Source organism: Neoarius graeffei, chromosome 21 (assembly GCF_027579695.1).
Source record: "Neoarius graeffei isolate fNeoGra1 chromosome 21, fNeoGra1.pri, whole genome shotgun sequence".
NCBI lineage: Eukaryota > Metazoa > Chordata > Actinopteri > Siluriformes > Ariidae > Neoarius > Neoarius graeffei.
This window is the reverse complement of record NC_083589.1, coordinates 61,479,743-61,500,790: the sequence shown is the minus strand read 5'-3', so window position 1 is coordinate 61,500,790 and position 21,048 is coordinate 61,479,743. Positions and strand designations below refer to the sequence as shown.

General features: G+C 43.4%; 1 long non-coding RNA gene across 1 annotated transcript; it reads left to right on the top strand.

Annotated features, from left to right (window-relative positions):
- The first annotated feature begins 3,128 nt into the window (after window positions 1–3,128).
- LOC132870150 (uncharacterized) lies at window positions 3,129–20,893 on the top strand. The gene is made up of 3 exons (XR_009651063.1): window positions 3,129–3,505; window positions 3,595–3,730; window positions 20,400–20,893. It is a non-coding gene; the product is annotated as an uncharacterized LOC132870150 (long non-coding RNA).
- The last annotated feature ends 155 nt before the right edge of the window (window positions 20,894–21,048 follow it).

Here is a 21,048-nt window from a genome sequence, read left to right as displayed (position 1 = left end):
GACCATTGTTACCCTCCCCAGGAGTGGTCAACCAACAAAGATCACTTCAAGAGCAAGGCGTGTAATAGTCGGCGAGGTCACAAAGGACCCCAGGGTAACTTCTAAGCAACTGAAGGCCTCTCTCACATTGGCTAATGTTAATGTTCATGAGTCCACCATCAGGAGAACACTGAACAACAATGGTGTGCATGGCAGGGTTGCAAGGAGAAAGCCACTGCTCTCTAAAAAGAACATTGCTGCTCATCTGCAGTTTGCTAAAGATCACGTGGACAAGCCAGAAGGCTATTGGAAAAATGTTTTGTGGACGGATGAGACCAAAATAGAACTTTTTGGTTTAAATGAGAAGCGTTATGTTTAGAGAAAGGAAAACACTGCATTCCAGCATAAGAACCTTATCCCATCTGTGAAACATGGTGGTGGTAGTATCATGGTTTGGGCCTGTTTTGCTGCATCTGGACCAGGACGGCTTGCCGTCATTGATGGAACAATGAATTCTGAATTATACCAGCAAATTCTAAAGGAAAATGTCAGGACATCTGTCCATGAACTGAATCTCAAGAGAAGGTGGGTCATGCAGCAAGACAACGACCCTAAGCACACAAGTCGTTCTACCAAAGAATGGTTAAAGAAGAATAAAGTTAATGTTTTGGAATGGCCAAGTCAAAGTCCTGACCTTAATCCAATCAAAATGCTGTGGAAGGACCTGAAGCGAGCAGTTCATGTGAGGAAACCCACCAACATCCCAGAGTTGAAGCTGTTCTGTATGGAGGAACGGGCTAAAATTCCTCCAAGCCGGTGTGCAGGACTGATCAACAGTTACCGCAAACGTTTAGTTGCAGTTATTGCTGCACAAGGGGGGTCACACCAGATACTGAAAGCAAAGGTTCACATACTTTTGCCACTCACGGATATGTAATATTGTATCATTTTCCTCAATAAATAAATGACCAAGTATAATATTTTTGTCTCAAAAAAGAAGAAAGCAAGAAAGAAAGCACAACTTTATTCATCACACACTTGTGAAATTTCCTCTCTGCATTTAACCCATCTGAAGCAGTGCACACACACATGAGCAATGAGCTCACACACCTACCCAGAGCAGTGGGCAACCATGCTAACAGTGCCTGGGGAGCAGTTGGGAGTTAGGTGCCTAGCTCAAGGGCACCTCAGCCCAAGGGGTTTACCCTGGACAAGTCGCCAGGTCATCACAGGGCTGACACATAGACACAGACAACCATTCACACTCACATTCACACCTACGCTCAATTTAGAGTCACCAGTTAACCTAACCTGCATGTCTTTGGACTGTGGGGGAAACCGGAGCACCCGGAGGAAACCCACGCGGACACGGGGAGAACATGCAAACTCCACACAGAAAGGCCCTCGCCGGCCACGGGGCTCGAACCCAGGACCTTCTTGCTGTGAGGCGACAGCGCTAACCACTACACCACCGTGCTGCCCACAAAAACATCAGACAGCGCCAGCGGTTCGAACTTGGGTCGCCCCGGTGTGCAATTGAAGAAATCAATCGAAGTAACCGCTTGGCTTAACTGACGCAATTTGTTTAACTGGGTTCTCTTTATCTACTTTTAGGACTTGTGTGAAAATCTGATGAAGTTTTGGGTCATATTTATGCAGAAATATCGAAAATTCTAAAGGGTTCACAAACTTTCAAGCACCACTGTATGTATTAGTTGTATATGTGTTTTAAATTAACAGATGAAGAGCCAGGCTACTATGGAAATGCTGTTAAATAAAGTCTCTTATTATTATCATTATTATTATTATTATTATTATTATTATTATTATTATTTGTTTAAACACTCAGTCAGGGCTGTGCAGTATCTGGAGTCTAAACTGGGAATGCTGGACATGAGCTGGGATTGCCGGTCTACTGTAGTGTCACTAATCCAACTACAAGCATGAATTTAGGAAGTGGAAAGAAGCCCGAGAACCCAGAGAAGAACCTGCAGAACGTCTCAATTTTAGCTTCTCTTCACTATTTTCTGGTTCATTTTGAATATAAGGTTTGTTTTTAAAAACAGATATTGTTGTTGTTTGTTTTTTTAATTTATAAAATGTACTTCCTATTTATAAGACGAGGAAAGGAAGGTTTGTAGCGACCTACTAATGTTCGGAATGTAAGAGTATTGGGAAAGAACTTGTCATATTTTTGTCGTCTGTGAGTAAATGTGTGAGAAACAAGTGTAACTCAGGCTCAACAGTGACATGAACATCCATCTCACTCAGAGTGCAGCTTTTCCTGCTCAGGAACATGGTGTTGAGTAAACATGCTTCAGTCTGATGCCGGGGTCACCTCATGTTTCTGTGACGCCGTCATTACGGATGGATGCTGAGCTGAGGGACGACGGTGTCCTGCACCAACACGTGCACAACACGTGACTCGCTGGGTCACTGATCGCTTTCAACCCTGCTGTGGAAAAAAACAGAGATCAGAAAGGTCACACTGGGTCGGGGGTCAGAGGTGTAAACACACACCAGTACAAACACGGAGAGGGTTTAACTGCAAGGGAGCAAAAACAAAAAAGGAACTTCTTATGTTTTGTAATGACATTCGATTTGGTTTTACGGTGGTTCTTTGTTCAGGGTTGCCAGGGCCACGTTTTTCATGGAAAATCTGAATTATTGTTAATGTGATACCATACCGGGTGGCACGGTGGTGTAGTGGTTAGCGCTGTCGCCTCACAGCAAGAAGGTCCGGGTTCGAGCCCCGTGGCCGGCGAGGGCCTTTCTGTGTGGAGTTTGCATGTTCTCCCCGTGTCCGCGTGGGTTTCCTCCGGGTGCTCCGGTTTCCCCCACAGTCCAAAGACATGCAGGTTAGGTTAACTGGTGACTCTAAATTGAGCGTAGGTGTGAATGTGAGTGTGAATGGTTGTCTGTGTCTATGTGTCAGCCCTGTGATGACCTGGCGACTTGTCCAGGGTGTACCCCGCCTTTCGCCCGTAGTCAGCTGGGATAGGCTCCAGTTCGCCTGCGACCCTGTAGGACAGGATAAAGCGGCTACAGATAATGAGATGAGATGAGATATTACGAGAAAATGGCTGGACCGATCTTCATGAAACTTTCAAGATGGATGGTCATTGGTCTCAAATAGAACCTCCAACATTTTGAGGGTCATCTGGTCAAGGTCACCAAAAAGGTCAAAATCGTTTTTGTTGTGTCTACTGCCTCATATACAGGTGCTAGCCATGACGTCATTGTGCTGTAAGAATGTAAGAGTGTAACAGTCACGCATTGCACATACGCATACACATGTTCCTATTAAAATGGCCAGTGAGTATATACAATTCAGTTCACTGTTTGAAATAAATGGACTAGACTAAAGAAATGGCTTTCAGACATGTTTATGCTTATTACAGAGGGAAAGTATGTTCCACTGAGCTCTAGCGCCGGGCCATTTCCGGGAAATAAGAGTTTGGGTCATGACGACAGCGTGTGTGTGCCAGCCTCGGCTCGGAGGTTTCAGTTTGGAAAACTGTAAGAGGTAAGAGTAGAATATTATAAAATACAGATACTTGGTATATTTTACTTCTGTGATTTTTAAATTGTTCATTTTTGGATTTGTCTGTGAAGATTCTCAGTCATCCAGGTCATAGTAAACTGTGGGTGGTAAAAGAGAGCAACTGGACTTGCTTGAAGATTCTTGAAGACGTTTCACCTCTCATCTGAAAGGCTTCTTCAGTTCTGTCTGACTGGTAGGGAGTATCAGGTATTTATCCTCTCATGGATGAAAAGCTCATCTAAGGTGTCATTGAGTCATCCTGTTGGTGTGGGTCACTGGGGGCTGGTTGTGAACGGCCTCGAGAGTCATTAGGGTGATCAATGAAATGCTGATTCTCTCTGTCCTCCTGTGAGTCTGTCACTACGTTTACATGCACATAGAGAGAATCGAATTTCTGCCGTTGCTCGACTGAAATCGAAGTTCAAAATGCCATGTATACACCTTAATTCGGCTGAAATTGAACCGAACTTGATTTCTCGGAATCGAGCTACACGACCTAGTTTCTGCGATTTCTGCCGAGCTACTTTGTGCATGTATACCCTATCGAGCTAGTTGTCGAGCTACTTCCGGAAGTGACGAGTGACGAGACCACAAGCGGGAAACACAACAGCCTCGGTCGGCATGACAACAGTAGTAGCGAGCAGTAGAAGACATCAGGAGGAACAAACGAAGAAGAGAAAATGGCGATGTAGAGCTCTCTGAAGTGTGGGTGGAGCACAGAGGACGGCAGGACAAAGCTTCTGGTACTAATAGGCTTTTTATTGTCAGACTTTTCAGTTTAACAGCCTACTTTTATTCTTGAGAGAAAAACACACACGCGCGCGCGCTGTGTTCTAGTCCCGGGATGAGTTCTCCCCTCTGCTCTCCCTCTGCCTCCTTAAATAGGGCGCGGTTACTGGGAAGACACACAAACACAGGTTAATTACCGTCAGGTGAAGTGATTCTGCCACTCACCTTCCCTGGCTCCGCCCTCCTGTCACAGACCGGCGCTTGACCACGCCCCCACTGCCACAGGCAAGCAGAAACGTGCACTTCTGGAGCAATGAGGAGACAGAGTTCATGCTCATTCAGCTTAAGGAGTTGAATATATTAAAATTCATGGACGGGAGAAAAACGCGCAATGGAGAACACGGAACTGATAACTTTGTTTACACTCTTGAATAGCTCTTCTTCATGACGACAACCGGAAGTGTACCAACACGATGGGGCATGTTGCGCCACCTGTGGCTCGGGTGCACAATACACCTCACACAATAGCCTGATTTCAGTTGTGTGCATGTAGGATTGGATTTCTCTGGCACCCTGCTGGGACCTTCAGCTCGATTACCGACAGCAGCTCGATTTGGATGTGCATGTAAACGTAGTCACTGAAAACAGCTGGGTTTTGGTGTGTATTCAGTTGTCTGGGAAGTGTGCCAAGGACTGCATTGTAGGTGGCTGATAAATGGTGTCTTTAGGCCAATTTATGCTGACAACGCAGTCCTCGCAGACGGTGTCGCAGATAGCGTCTGCGTAGCCCCCCCACCTTCGCAGATGCTCTGCGCGCACCTCCCAAAAATTGTGACCACCACAGAAGCCTCGCAGACAGCGTCACAGACAAGAGGGCTCTGATTGGTCCACTCTACATCCGCTGTACACGCACTTCCGCTTCCCTACTTTCCCGGTTTGGTTTGTTTTCACGGCCGCCATTTTTAAAAACACGAGCAAAGATGGAGCAGCACGAAGAGCAGTTGATCGAGGAAGTGAGGAAGTACGTACATCTATACGACTCCAGTTCTAGTCATTATAAGTAACAGGAGGATAAACACTCCACTAACCACACCCACCAACTACTCCTAGCGATTTCATGACTTCGCGCCCCCTTGCGTTGTGGCGGTGAATAACATCGTGCACGCCTATTACTCCCCGCTCAACGATAAATTACAACTGTCTGCGAAAAGCTGTCTGCGAAAGCCTTGTCGCAAGAGCATGCAGAGGCCTTTAGACCCCCACCTCTGTTCAGTGATGGCTTTCTTTAACTCCTCGCTCATACCAACGATCCTCTCTGGCTAAAATGTGTACGTTGCAATCCTGAAATGAGTGTCCTTTGTTGTTAAGATGAAGATAGACAGCAGAGTCCTGGCCTGAGGAACTGGCTCTCCTGTGTTGAGCCATGCGCCTGTGAAGCGGTTGTTTTGTTTTCCAAATATATGAGTCCGTGCAGGCGGCACGGTGGTGTAGTGGTTAGCGCTGTCGCCTCACAGCAAGAAGGTCCTGGGTTCGAGCCCCGGGGCCGGCGAGGGCCTTTCTGTGTGGAGTTTGCATGTTCTCCCCGTGTCCGCGTGGGTTTCCTCCGGGTGCTCCGGTTTCCCCCACAGTCCAAAGACATGCAGGTTAGGTTAACTGGTGACTCTAAATTGAGCGTAGGTGTGAATGTGAGTGTGAATGGTTGTCTGTGTCTATGTGTCAGCCCTGTGATGACCTGGCGACTTGTCCAGGGTGTACCCCGCCTTTCGCCCGTAGTCAGCTGGGATAGGCTCCAGCTTGCCTGCGACCCTGTAGAAGGATAAAGCGGCTAGAGATAATGAGATGAGATGAGATGAGTCCGTGCATTCCTCACTGCACTGAATTGCGTACACTACACTACACTGTCCTGTTTGCGTCTGGCTATTCTGTCCTTAGGGTGGACCAGTTTCTGCTTCAGGGTGTTGCTGGGTCTGAAATGTACCGGAATGTTGTGTTTGTAGAAGATCCTCCTGAGTTTCTCAGATAGACCAGAAATGTAGGGAATGACAATGTTCTTGCATTTGTTCCTGTTATCTTCCTTGTCCATTCTGTTCCTTTTTCTGCTCTTGAAGAAAGCCCAGTTGGGATACCCGCAGTTCTGAACGGCTTTCTTGATGTGATTCTGCTCCTTCTCTTTTCCCTCTATTGTTGTAGGAATGTTCTGAGCCTTGTGTTGCAAGGTCCTAATGACCCCCAATTTGTGTTCCAGTGGGTGGTGTGAGCTGAAGAGTAGGTACTGGTCTGTGTGTGTGGGTTTCCGGTAGACCTCGATGCTAAGGCTTCTGTCTTGTCTAATGTGTGCATCACAATCCAAGAAGGCTAGATTATTCCCACTGACATCCTCCCGAGTGAAATTGATGTTGATATCCACTGCATTGATGTGCTTAGATGAGGCTTCCACCTCATGGGTTTTGATTTTAACCCAGGTGTCATCCACATATCTGAACCAGTGGCTGGGAGTAATTCCTGAAAAGTGGTCAAAGCTTTATGTTCCACTTCCTCCATGTAAAGATTGGCCACAATAGGGGACACCGGTGAGCCCATGGCGTATCCATGCTTCTGTCTGTAGAAACTTTTATTAAACTGGAAATAAGTGGATTTTTGGATTACGCTTCATTTTTGTAGCTACTGCCTCATAGAATAAATATATATGCTGTATTTACTGTATGGGATCAGAAAACTATTTTATTTATAAGCAGAAGCCACATGGAACCTTAGGGGACCAATTTTTTTTCCGCAATATCTTCCTTCATATTCATCATAAGTGCTACCGGGTGAGGTTTGTTTTGCTTGGCAACATTTATTTATTTATTTATTTCATCCATGGGTTGGGTGTGGTGGTGTGTGTTTGTGTGTGTATTTGCTGTATAATGAGTCCCCCATGTCTCTCCCCACAGCCCTAAATGTGACTTAATTACTTCCCTGTGTGGTGTGTGTCCTCACCGCATCATCACATTCTCTTTCCCACACACACACACACACACATATGTTGGTATCTTTGTGAGGACCTTAGGCTGACTCAGCTGTTACTATTACTGATGGAATTATTCTCCTTTAAGGCCTGGTCCCACTGCACTTACGGATGCAAAGAGGATGTAAAACGTAAAAAAATCTTTGCCATCCGTTGGAAAACGCTATGCATCCATTGTGTACTCATTGCATACGTGCTTCATACGCTCTATCCATCGAGCATCCGTCCACTGTGATTTCATCCGCGCAAAAAGTTTTGAGCTGCACAAAACTTTTAGAACAGATGAACTTTCCGCCGTGTATGATGTAAATCCGCGACATATACGAGCAACAAATGTTCTATGTCCGTTATCATCCGTTAAACGTCTGCTGTATCCTCTCTGCATCCTCTGGGCATCCTCGCAACTCACATCCGCTGCAGCTGAAAACGGAAAGAGGGAGGAAAGATAAGGTACATGAAACGTCTATTCATCGTTAGTAGCACGGAAATAGAAAGGATGTAAGCGTATGCATCTCGTATATAAAGTATTCAAAACGGACAAAGCGTTTATATCTGGGATGTATCTCGTATATTTAGGATGTCTGGAGTATGTCTAGAGTATGTAGAAGGACACCTAGCGGACAATCGATATTTTGTATAAAAAGGGGGAGAAAATCATCTAGTAGTAGAGATGTATCGATGTAGCCGCCAGCACGTCTTTCCGCTTTATGCTGACGGCGTGCGTGCTGCATCCCTTTATATCCGCGGAGCAGACGCAATTCATACCCCCCGCATGCGCAGTGAACGGTCTGCATCCGATATACATCCGCGCAACATCCCCTTTGTTTCCGTTAGGCGTACGTGATGCATCCCCTTCATCCGCTATGCATCCGCTCTTTCTGCTATGCGTCCGCTTCTCAGTTATCACCGGTAACCCCTTCGGAGCTGTCATCCACTTCCATCCGCTTTCATCCACTAGGCTTCCTATGAACATGCGTTTAACATCCCCGCTATATACTACCCACGTCCGTTCTTTTCCGTTCTGTTTTCGCAAAATTTCGCCAATTTTGTCCATTTCTGGAGCGGATGAAAACGGATAGAGCCACCCCTGAAATTTTGCTCGTCCGCTGTGTCCTTTTTGCATACGTTTTGTGTCCATCGGCCAGTGGGACCGGGCCTTTAGGGGGTGTGTGTGTGTGTGTGTGTGTGTGTGTGTGTGTGTGTGTGTACATGTAAAATGGCCCAAAGAGAAATATACATTACACCACAATGATGCGCTCGCTGTATTAAGATGTCATTATAAATATCAAACAAAACTCATTTTGTGAACAATGCATTATAAGTAATATTCATAACACAACACATAACCAATGTCAACTAATGTACATAATGCATTATAAGGTAATATAATACATACAGGACACTTTTTCGATGGAATAAAAACATGTTCTATTCCCTTCTAGCGGGTTTCATTCATTTGGTTCGATAGCATGCAAAATATCCTACATGTATTACGTCACTCTACCCAATGGAGAATGAGTGTTGAATATCTCTCATCTCATCTCATTATCTCTAGCCGCTTTATCCTGTTCTACAGGGTCGCAGGCGAGCTGGAGCCTATCCCAGCTGACTACGGGTGAAAGGCGGGGTTCACCCTGGACAAGTCGCCAGGTCATCATAGGGCTGACACATAGACACAGACAACCATTCACACTCACATTCACACCTACGCTCAATTTAGAGTCACCAGTTAACCTAACCTGCATGTCTTTGGACTGTGGGGGAAACCGGAGCACCCGGAGGAAACCCACGCGGACACGGGGAGAACATGCAAACTCCGCACAGAAAGGCCCTCGCCAGCCCCGGGGCTCGAACCCGGACCTTCTTGCTGTGAGGCGACAGCGCTAACCACTACACCACCGTGCCGCCCCGCGTTGAATATGGTTTACGATATTGCATGGTTGTCAAGACAACATGATGTCACATGTTGAAGATGTAAAACGTACGTGCTAGCAAGCAATTGGGACAATTTGTAAACAAACATGGCCGCTAGGTTTGCTTCGTTAAATACAGAAGATTTTGAGAGAATTTTGAAAGAGAAAGATGCATTCAACACCTGAAAGGAATGTGTATGTATAATAATAATAATAATAATAATAATGTCTGCCTTTTTTTCCTGGTCTATCAGATATATTCCATTCAGCTACTCGTCTTCAACTCATTCAGTATCATGTTAGCTGAATGGAATATATCTGATAGACCACGAAAAAAAGCAGCCAATATTATTTAAATATCATCAAGTCAAGTCAACTTTATTGTCAAATATGCTCTACATGCTCGACATACAGCACAGATGAAATTTCAGTCCTCTCTGACCCACGGTGCAAACAGGCAATGCAATAAATAAAAATAGAATAATTGAAAAAAAACAATATAAACAGTATAAACACTCTAGATAGGAACTAGACATAGACTAAACACTCAAACAATATAAACAGTGTAAACACTAGATAAGAACTAGACACAGACTAAACACTCAAACAGACAATATAAACAGTATAAACACTCTAGATATGAACTAGACGTAGACTAAACACTCATATATATATATATATATATATATATATATATATATACACACACACACACACACACACACACACACATATAAATTGGTTCAAATAACCAAACAGTCAAGGGCACTTGAGGTATAGCAGGTAAACATGAAATAAGCAGTATAAACAAACTAGCAGCTGTTAAGGTGAGGTAGTGCGGAATAGTGCAAATGGGCGAGGTAAAGTGAAATGTGCGGTCCCTGAGTTCAGTGTGTTAATGAACAATGAGATGAATGTGTGTGTGTGTGTGTGTGTGTGTGTGTGTGTGTGTGTGTGTGTGTGTGTGTGTGTGTGTGTGTTGGGGGGGGAACTGTGAGGGTGGCATGTCAGATGCTGAATGGGGGGCAGGGGGGTGTACGGGCAGAATCTGTGGCAGGGGGCAGAGGGGGGAGGGGGGGCAGAGGGGGGAGGGGGGGCAGAGGGGGGAGGAGGGGCAGAACAGGGAGGGAGTTGAGCCTCCTGACCGCCTGGTGGAAGAAACTGTCCTTCAGCCTGCTGGTTTTGGCCCAAAAAACAAAATACCACAGCTCCAAATCACAGCCTTATATTAATGCACTTGTTCTAATATGTTATCATTTCTATAGCAACAGCTTATTCAGAGGGACTAATGCGGTGGATGATCCACATCATCCAAGGCTAATAAAAATGTGTGGTTAATTGACAAAAGAAAAATGTTGAATAGTTTTGTTGTTTTTTAATAAGTAGATGTTTATGGAAGGAGTCTCCAGTGTCAGCACTTTGGAACATTCAGAAAAGGTAAAGCTGTAACTTTATTGCACACTGATCACACAGAGTTTACACTTTGTCTTTCATTAGTAACACAACAAGCTGTTTGTTTATTTATTTGTTTGTTTGTCTTATTAGCTCATCCAGCCAACAGGTGATGAACTCATGCCATCATGCGTCGTCTACATTTCACAAAAATCGATTCTTCTCCCTCAGTTCTTCACTGATTTTTATTCTTTTTGGCAGGAAGGTGGGTCTGCCTGGGGTGCATATAGCTTCCACCCAAATTTGCTTAATTACAATTATTAATGAAGTTATGGACTAATTAAGCCTTAATGAGCAGTTCAACAAAAATCGCTTCTTCTCGGTCAAGTCCTCGCTGTTTTGGATTCTTTCTGGTAAATAGGTCAGTATTTCTAGGGTGGATATCGCTTCTATATATCGCTTGTATATAGTGTATATAGCCTGCAGCATTTATTGCACAAGGTGGCCCACTTTAGATCGTTCCTTCTGGACTGGACGGGGCCGAGTGAGCTACGCCGTCACTGACCGTCTCGTTGACTTCAAGTGAGAGAAAAAAAAGAGAAGCTGGTGAGGGAACTAACCTGTACAACTTTAAGAATGTAACTATAAATGGATAAAAAGTATGACTTGTCATTCTGTAATAAGTAAAAGATTGTAATCGTTGGTAAAAAACAAAACAAAAGAAGAACTCTAGTATAAAAAAGGAATAAAACTGCTGTTAATGGAAAAGAAGCAACTTTGTGGTGGAAACAGTGCCTCCATATTCACACTTCATTTTACAGTCCTGTGTAAAAGTCTTAGACACACGTAAAGAAATGCTGTCGACCAAAAATGGCTTAAAAATAATTAAATGAAATGTTTCAACATTAAAAAAAATACTATAAACAGTAATCAGTGAGCCGTAATAAATGAAACAAAGTCAGTATTTGGTGTGAGACGACCCTTTGTCATGTCATTATCTCTAGCCGCTTTATCCTTCTACAGGGTCGCAGGCAAGCTGGAGCCTATCCCAGCTGACTACGGGCGAAAGGCGGGGTTCACCCTGGACAAGTCGCCAGGTCATCACAGGGCTGACACATAGACACAGACAACCATTCACACTCACATTCACACCTACGCTCAATTTAGAGTCACCAGTTAACCTAACCTGCATGTCTTTGGACTGTGGGGGAAACCGGAGCACCCGGAGGAAACCCACGCAGACACGGGGAGAACATGCAAACTCCGCACAGAAAGGCCCTCGCCGGCCACGGGGCTCGAACCCAGGACCTTCTTGCTGTGAGGCGACAGCGCTAACCACTACACCACCGTGCCGCCCGACGACCCTTTGGTTTAAAAAAAAATAAAAAAATAAAAAATCCGTCTGAGGTCCAGTGAGGTCAGTTTTATGTGGAAATGATCTGTAGGTTTTCCTGAGCATCTTACAGAACCAGCCCCAGTTCTTCTGCACACTTTGACTGTCACACTCACTTCTTCATTTTACACCAAAACTCAGCAGCCTTCATTATGCTTTCTTTTTTCATCTGAAAAGTGCGCTCTTATGGAATACGCTGCTCAGATACATTACAAACATTTTTTTTTCTGTAACATTTAATTCTGTGCTAGAAAACAAACCTTTGGAGCTCTAAAATGTTTTCGTAATGTTTTGACTTGATAATGTAGAAGTCATAAAATGAAAATCTATAACAAAGTTTGGATGAAAAAATGTTTAAAAATAGGGGGCTGAAGACCTTTGCACACAACTGTATATAGAATAATTTGATGCAAAGTTAAATGTATGAATGTTTGGTGAAAAAAAACCCAGGCATGTTTTAAATGTAATCAGTTGCTGACAGATGGAAACTGTAATGACTAGCTTTATCAAGTAAGTGTGTGTGTGTGTGTGTGTGTGTGTGTGTGTGTGTGTGTGTGTGTGTGTGTGTGTGTGTGTGTGTGTGCATTTTAGTGTGCATCAAAAATGCTGTCTACCACTTTACTCTGCAAATGATTAATCTTATACAAAAAAAAAAAGATTATAAAAATCAGCAGTCCTTATGACGGAAAAAGTGATAAAACCCAAGCGTTTTATAACTGTCACTGTGTGTGTACTTTCTCAGCTCAGATTTAGGATTTCTTTCCACTGCTCCCAAAGTAAGCACTGTGTAATGTCAGGGAAGGACACGCTGCAATAAAGCATCACTCGTGCTTCAGTTTGGTTATAATTTACCAACTGATATGCACCGAGGATGATTTTAAAAAAAAGAAAGAGAGAGAGAATTACGGAAACAATCTGTTATATAAGGAACATGACTGTAGTCCTACTCTTATGATGTTGATAAGAGAATATGAAATGATATGCCATAAGTAAGGAATAAAACAATTAGGAGTGTACTGATATCAGAAAATAATCAACAGCAGGGTGGAGTAAGTGTCCCCACCCTGTGATTATTTTCCAGGAACAGCACATGATTTCATTTCATTCCCCCGACACACACCACAGCAATCTGACAACCAAGTAAGATTTATTTCATTATTTATAGCTCGATTTAATGTTGTGGAACGTTTGCGAAACAAGTTCCTGTTCTGACTGTTATCAAAAACGTAGCTTGTCATGTTCGCAAGGAAGGAAGTGGAAATTCCTCCATCCTGAAGACTGTTACAAAGCAGTGACACTGAAGACTCGGTCCATAAACGTTAAACATGTTCCTCCTGACAGAAAGCCCTCCATATCAGCAGAAAATCTGTTTATGTGGGGTGTCTGTTTTTCTGAAAATGAATCAGCATCTTCTGAGCAATCAGGATCGAGAACTCAGCAGTGCTGTGGTGTAAAAGGTTTCATCAACCAAACAATCAACTGGGTATTAAAAAAAAGGAAGAAATTGTACTTATACGTTTTGTTTAATCTACAGGGCGTCCAATAAGTCCAGCATCACTTGAGGAAGTGAAACGAGACGGTCAGTGACGGTGTAGCTCACTCCGGCCCCGTCTAGTCCGGAAGGAACGATCTAAAGTGGGCCACCTTGTGCAATAAATGTTGTGAGCTATATACACTATATACAAGCTATATATAGAAGCGATATCCACCCTAGGAATACCGACCTATTTACCAGAAAGAATCCAAAATGGCGAGGAATTGACTGAGAAGAAGCAATTTTGGTTGAACTGCTCGTTAAGGCTTAATTAGTCCATAACTTCATTAATAATCGTAATTAAGTAAATCTGGGTAGAAGTTCTATGCACCCTAGGTCCCCCTACCTTCATGCCAGAAAGAATCAAAATCGGTGAAGAATTGAGGAAGAAGAAGCGATTTTTGTGAAATGTAGACGGATGATGGACAACACATGATGGCATGAGCTCATTGCCTGTCAGTCAGATGAGTGAATAAACTGCAAAATGAAAGCTTTTATTTACAAAACTAATTTCACAATCTTATCATTCTCATTATCTGTAGCCGCTTTATCCTGTTCTACAGGGTCGCAGGCGAGCTGGATCCTATCCCAGCTGACTACGGGCGAAAGGCGGGGTTCACCCTGGACAAGTCGCCAGGTCATCACAGGGCTGACACATAGACACAGACAACCATTCACACTCACATTCACACCTACGCTCAATTTAGAGTCACCAGTTAACCTAACCTGCATGTCTTTGGACTGTGGGGGAAACCGGAGCACCCGGAGGAAACCCACGCGGACACGGGGAGAACATGCAAACTCCGCACAGAAAGGCCCTCGCCGGCCACGGGGCTCGAACCCGGACCTTCTTGCTGTGAGGCGACAGCGCTAACCACTACACCACCATGCCGCCCAGCATCAATTTTATACTTTAATTATATTTACAAGTATTCTGAGTTGCAATATTGACTGGAAACAAACAGTCATTATATTTGACCATTTTAGAAGAAGACAACTTTATTTGTCACATGTACACTCAAGCACAGTGAAATTCCTCCTCTGCATTTAACACCCACAAATGAGCAATGAGTGTACACACACACACACACACACACACACACACACACACACACATATACACACACAGCAGTCGGCAATGACGCTACAGCACCCGAGGAGCAGTTGGGGGTTCGGTGCCCTGCTCAAGGGCACTTCAGCCATGATACAGAGGGAGGGGAAAGTGCTGTTCATTCACTCAACTCTCCTCACATTTTTTCTGCCGGTCCCAGGAATCGAACCAGCGACCATTTGGACCCAAGGCTGCTTCTCTAATCTAACCTTCAGGCTGCCTTTTACTGCAAAACGGTTAGATTATTGTTAGACTATTGTAAATGATCTAAAATACAGTCCTCGGACTTCATCCATGTCGCTCCACTGGTTTCCTGTTGCTTCCTAAATGAGATCTAAATCCCAAAAATGGACCTCTTCCATCATATCTTGATCCACAAGGCCACTTCGACCCCTGCCACTTTTAATTATACACAGAAGACAAGTTTCAAGAGTCTTCACTGTCCTGCTGGTCTCTGGGTCCCTGTCTTCAAACTCAGACTGAAGGAATAAAATAAATGGCGTTGTGCAGTTGTTGGAAAATAATCAGCTATCAGTTTGTGGTGTGATGAAGTGGACTTTCCACCACCACTCTGAAGTTAATAGTTTTCCTCTAACCGCATGTTTGATCATATCTTATTCTGCTTACACTTTTTTTAATGAAAAAAGATGTAATATTTTTAAATCTATTTACAGTTACATTTATAGAGTTTCCACAAAACAAGTTAGCGCCTGTTTCACTTCTTCTCTGTCTTGAGAAAAATTGTAGCTTGTCATGTTACAGAGAAACCGAAAAGCGTAAACTCCTCCTCCTCTGACTGTTACCGAGCTCTGACACTGGAGACTCCTTCCATAAAAGTCTCCTTACAGAAAGCCTCACCATATCACTGATTATACCTGTTTTTTAATCTGTTTCTGAGGCGAACCCACTGTATTATCTGGAAATTTTATAGAAATAATGAATGATAATGTATTCATGAGAATGAGAAAGAGATGTGAAATGAATCAACACCTTCTGACCAATCAGAATGAAGAATTCAACCATGCGTAAGAAAGTCTTTTTTCACTTCGGTCTATTTTGACTGGTGTTTCTGCTGTGGCTTGGTTTTAGTGGTGTGTTTAGACTCAGCACAATGTACACGAGGATGATGGAACACGTCTGTCAGAGCGTCTGCTGAGTGCTATAAATATCAGCATGAAAACGGAAATGAAATGCAATAAATACAATAAGAAACCGGTTGGATACAGAAACAAGTCAGGGATGGCTTTCAGGGTTTCTCATACACTCTAAACCTGTTTTAGTCACCAGTGTGGTGAAATGAATCTGCTTCAATTCGCACTCAACACAAAATCAGCATGGCAACGTTTCTCACTCGCATCAGGTTTACTGTGCAGTGACTTACAGTGACCTTTCTGTCAGCGTAACGCTGCCGTATGACTTCATTCAACATTTATACACTTTAAAAACGTACCGCTGACTCATTAAGTAGTATTTGTGTGTAATCTGTGACCTAGTGGCATCATAATATGTATAACTACAATATAACAATCATTATTTGACTACAATATAACAATTCTAATTACTGATAATAAGGGTTAGGGTTCAAATCTGCGTACAAAGAAAAGCCACTTGGGTAATGAATGAGCAAAACCAAACAAATAGAGGGATATATATACACCGATCATCCATCAAATTTAAAACATTGATGGGTAAATGGAATAGCATTCATTATTCTGTCCACATTCACTTGATATGAGCAATGGCACACTCTGATTGGCTACTCTACTACTAGGATATCAGCTCATATACCGTGAGTAGAGAAAAACAAAATGGCAGAACGTGTTGCTGAACCAACCAAGGACGAAATAAAAACTCTACTTGAAAACAAAACCCCCCAAAAATACAAAAAAGCAACAAAATATGGAATAAAAGTATTTAGTGGTAAGAAATTTTTTTTTCAAGAATTATTATCGCATTTTACACAAATTGCTCCTGTCATTTCGCCGGGTTGTTCACATTTTAAGCGGAAATGATTTTGTCGGACATTTGGTATAAAGTTTTTATTTATCGAATTTGCAAAACATTAAAAACAACCACATCGCCTGTCGTCTAGATGAGCTAATAATTAAAAAATGTTATTAGACCTAAAACTGAGCTTCCTTTATTTCAAAGACCACCAGCCACCACTGCTGTCTATATTTCAATGATTGACAGCTCACTCTCCCTCAGAGCCGCCATGCACTCCATTATGCAGCGCTGAAACCTCAATCGCTCCCTGTTTTCAGCTTCCAGTTCATTCCTCATGATAATTCTGTCTTTTTTTACATGTAACTATATTCACGCTGATCCCCAGCGGATGATGTGTTCTCTTCCCTTTCACTCGCAGTCGGGGGCAGTGTTAATATGGTTAGCTCTGTGTAAGGAGCTTTAGCTCACATGTTTTAGCTTCGGCATGGCTCTCCGAGGAATTTTCTTTCATCTCATGTTCAACTCGACACACCGAAGATGAAATCTGTTAGTTGAGAGATAATACGATTCATGGCCTACAGTACAGTCAGCAAGGAGCAGTGAAATAAACACAGAGGAGATGCCAGTACACTGCTGCATGAACAGTCTGAGCTGTACTTATCACTTTAATCACACAGTTTAATTTAACAATATGGCTTCCACTTTCTTTCATCGGCAGCTTATAAAATAGCACTTGATCCAGCATAGGGTTTAGTTTCAGTTTGTTTATTATATTGTGTACACAACATAATGACACCTTGAGGCAGGGAATTATCTAGAAATTGAGAGAAGGGTGTCTGATGGGTGAGCAAAGAAATGCTAGGGGGGTCCAGGGCATGTTCTGCCAGGAAAATTTGAAATATTGAAGTAAATTTGGGACCCTCTGGTGCAACCTTGGCATGAAAAAGCAGTTGGGAGAGGCTCTTAAAATAAGGTGTGTTTAGGTGGTCATCTCATCACATTATCTCTAGCCGCTTTATCCTGTTCTACAGGGTCGCAGGCGAGCTGGAGCCTATCCCAGCTGACTACGGGCGAAAGGCGGGGTACACCCTGGACAAGTCGCCAGGTCATCACAGGGCTGACACATAGACACAGACAACCATTCACACTCACATTCACACCTACGCTCAATTTAGAGTCACCAGTTAACCTAACCTGCATGTCTTTGGACTGTGGGGGAAACCGGAGCACCCGGAGGAAACCCACGCGGACACGGGGAGAACATGCAAACTCCACACAGAAAGACCCTCGCCGTCCACGGGGCTCGAACCCGGACCTTCTTGCTGTGAGGCGACAGCGCTAACCACTACACCACCGTGCCACCCGTTTAGGTGGTCAGTTTCTGAAAAAAGAATCAGTCAGCTCAAATCATTTCAAGAAAATTCTTAATTTTATGCCATTTTGTAGCACATGTAGCCTAATTTTGCAATATTCAGTCCTGATTAGCATGGTGAGGTAAATTGGTAATGGCTGTCCCAACCACAGAAGCAAACCTTTACATGTACATGTTGAACGTGTGTAAACTTATCAGCCACCTACAATGCAGTCCTTGGCACACTTCCCAGAAAACTGAGTACACATCCACACCAAGACTCAGCTGACTTCAATGACTCACATGATGGCAGAGAGTGCCAACGACCCACAGATAACCCTAACAACCCTCTAGGCTGCTAACACCGTTCACACCCAGCCCCAGTGACCCTAACACCTACAGGATGACTCAACGACCCAAGTGACCTCAACAACTCTCCCTAGGGTTGCTTTTGGTCCACTAGAGGATAAACACCTGGAACGCCCCACTAGTCAGACAGAACTGAAGAAGCCTTTCAGATGAGAGGTGAACATCTTCAAGAATTTCAAGCAAGTCCAGTTGTCTTCTTTAGCACCTACGGTTTACTGTGACCTGGATGACTGAGAACCTTCACAGACAACATGTGTAAACATTAGAGACTTCACACACACCTCAGATGAGCTTACATGAAAAGTTCTGCGGCTTCCTCAAATGTGAAGTCCTCGACGATTATCTTGGCGTAGCTTAGATGAACAAGGTGGGCCAATGTACAGATGTTAAGTTGGTTGTGGAGGCCAACCTTTATTCTGTTGCTACAGCTGAACCTGGCTGCTGTATGAAACAAGGACTATGGTTGGTTGCTGTGCCACACGCTGCCCAGTGGGAGCGTGCTATTGGTTCTGAGCAGCAAATCACGTCCCGCTTCAGAAATCAGGGAGAGCAAACATTGTACCAGAGAAACACGCACATGGGATGCAGGTTTATTGTGTTGTTTGGGGTCCTGACTCGTCTACTGGCGTGTTGTTGTTGTTTTTTTATCTGCCAGTGCTACTAACGTTGCTTGTTTTTGTTTCATCATCATTTTCTCTAAAAGGAATTTAGAAGCCCATCATTGCAGAAACTTACCCGTGAACTTCTAGTATTGACCGTCAAAAAGATGGGTTGACGGGTCTCCAGATAACACGGAGCCTTGAGGTCATGAAATCATATTGTGTACATGACATCTCAGTTTAAGTTCTTCATAACTTTATTCAAAAAAAATCTGTCCTTGAGATAAGCACCATGCACAACCCCAGTGAAAATATCACAAAAACCATTCAAGTCTGTTCCTGCATTTACCTGTTGTTGTTGTTCTCGTTCATGTACGTGTGTGCGTGTGTGTGTGTGTTTTGTGTTGCACTGAATATATCATGTTTGCACTTGCATCCGCCTCCCTGACACCTGAATTAAAAAAAAAAAGCTGCAGTTTTGTAGAAGTGAAAACCAGGAATTTTCCTCCATTTCTACCAAAAAGATGTAATCAGTTAAAATAAATAAAATAAGAAAAAAACTGTATTTCAGCCTTCTGTACAAATTCCTTGTGTGTGTGTGTGTGTGTGTGTGTGTGTGTGTGTGTGTGTGTGTGTGTGTGCACGTGTGTCCATTTTCACCATCACATTACTTCACCAGTATCATGTTCAGTAATAAAATGATGAGCCCATGGCTGTGGTCCAGGATGGTGTTGACATCAGAGCATGTTAAATATAACGGTCTGGCACACAGTTAGTCATTCTACCATTTATCCGCACTTTTCTATAAATACACGCTTCCCTCCTCATAATTACAGCCCTCTCAAAGCTGTTTAGATGGGAGGAGGACAGTAAAGAATGGAACAAAAAAGTGTGTGTGTGTGTGTGTGTGTGTGTGTGTGTGTGTGTGTGAGACTCTTGCACAAGCCGTCTTTAGCTCTGTTTGTTGTTTGTTATGTAGATCATTTGCGGTTCACAATGATAATAATGATGTTTTTTATATTTGGACTGAAGAAGGGAGATGTGTAGTGTGTGCTAGATAAACTTGGCCTCACACCATCAGCATTTCTCTGTGTGTGTGTGTGTGTGTGTGTGTGTGTGTGTGTGTGTGTGTGTGTGTGTGTGTGTGTGTGTAATCGTGATCTGGACTAAGGATGTAACTATCTGTATTTGTATCTGTGTCTCTTTGGTGCTCCACATATCTGTATCTGCATTCAGATTTCAACGCAAAATGGGCGTGGCCAAGAATAGAAGAGTTCTTTAGATCAAAAGGTGCAGGATATTTATTGGTGCCTCAAATAGTGAAGGCTACACTATGTAGTGTTTGGGACTCAGACACAGTCTCAGTGTTTAAGTCTCGGCTGAAAACATATGGGATGTATGGATGCTTGCACTCAGCGCAAAATGTGTACTGTTCTTAATCATTAGGTGACACCAGACATACCTAACAACCTGTGTTTTCTCTCTCTCTCTCTCTCTCTCTCTCATTAAACGGCAATCCTGATGATACCAGTAATGCTGGCCTCTCCTGCTCTTCAGCCCTCCAGAAACACAGGAAACACTGAAAAAAAACCCAGCACACCAGAAGTAGAAATGTCAGCAGTGTCAGCATGGTGTGCGAATTGTGCCTCTGGCAGTTCCTCAGTCTCAGCTACATCACTCCAGTGATCTCCACTAGAGATGCGTTCATATTTTCAAACAGAATTCAAACTCAAGATTTCCTTATTGCACCAATTTCCTTCCCCTGACTTGGAAAAACAAGAGAAAACGCCCCTCAACTTGGAAATCCCACTCAGGAAGTCGGGACGCCCTTCTCCACTCCGAGTTCAGCAAATCAACATGGCTGCCCACAGCATCAACAGTAAACTACAGCAGCACTTCTTACCTTTAAAATGAGTTGGTGTATGTCGGATAAACAAATATTTGCTTTAAATCAATCATCACACAAACATTTTCACTTGTTACTTGTTATGTTGACTATAAAGTTCACTGTTCTGAAGAGGTAAATATACATCACTCATTATAGTTACCTGGTTAGGTTGTTGCTAATAAAAGACTGACATGGAGACAGCTTTGTGTTTGTTTGTTTTTTTAATGTCAAAAACGATGTAATTCTGAGTTATGACTTCCTGATTCCAAAGGAAGTCGAATGTAGGATTATA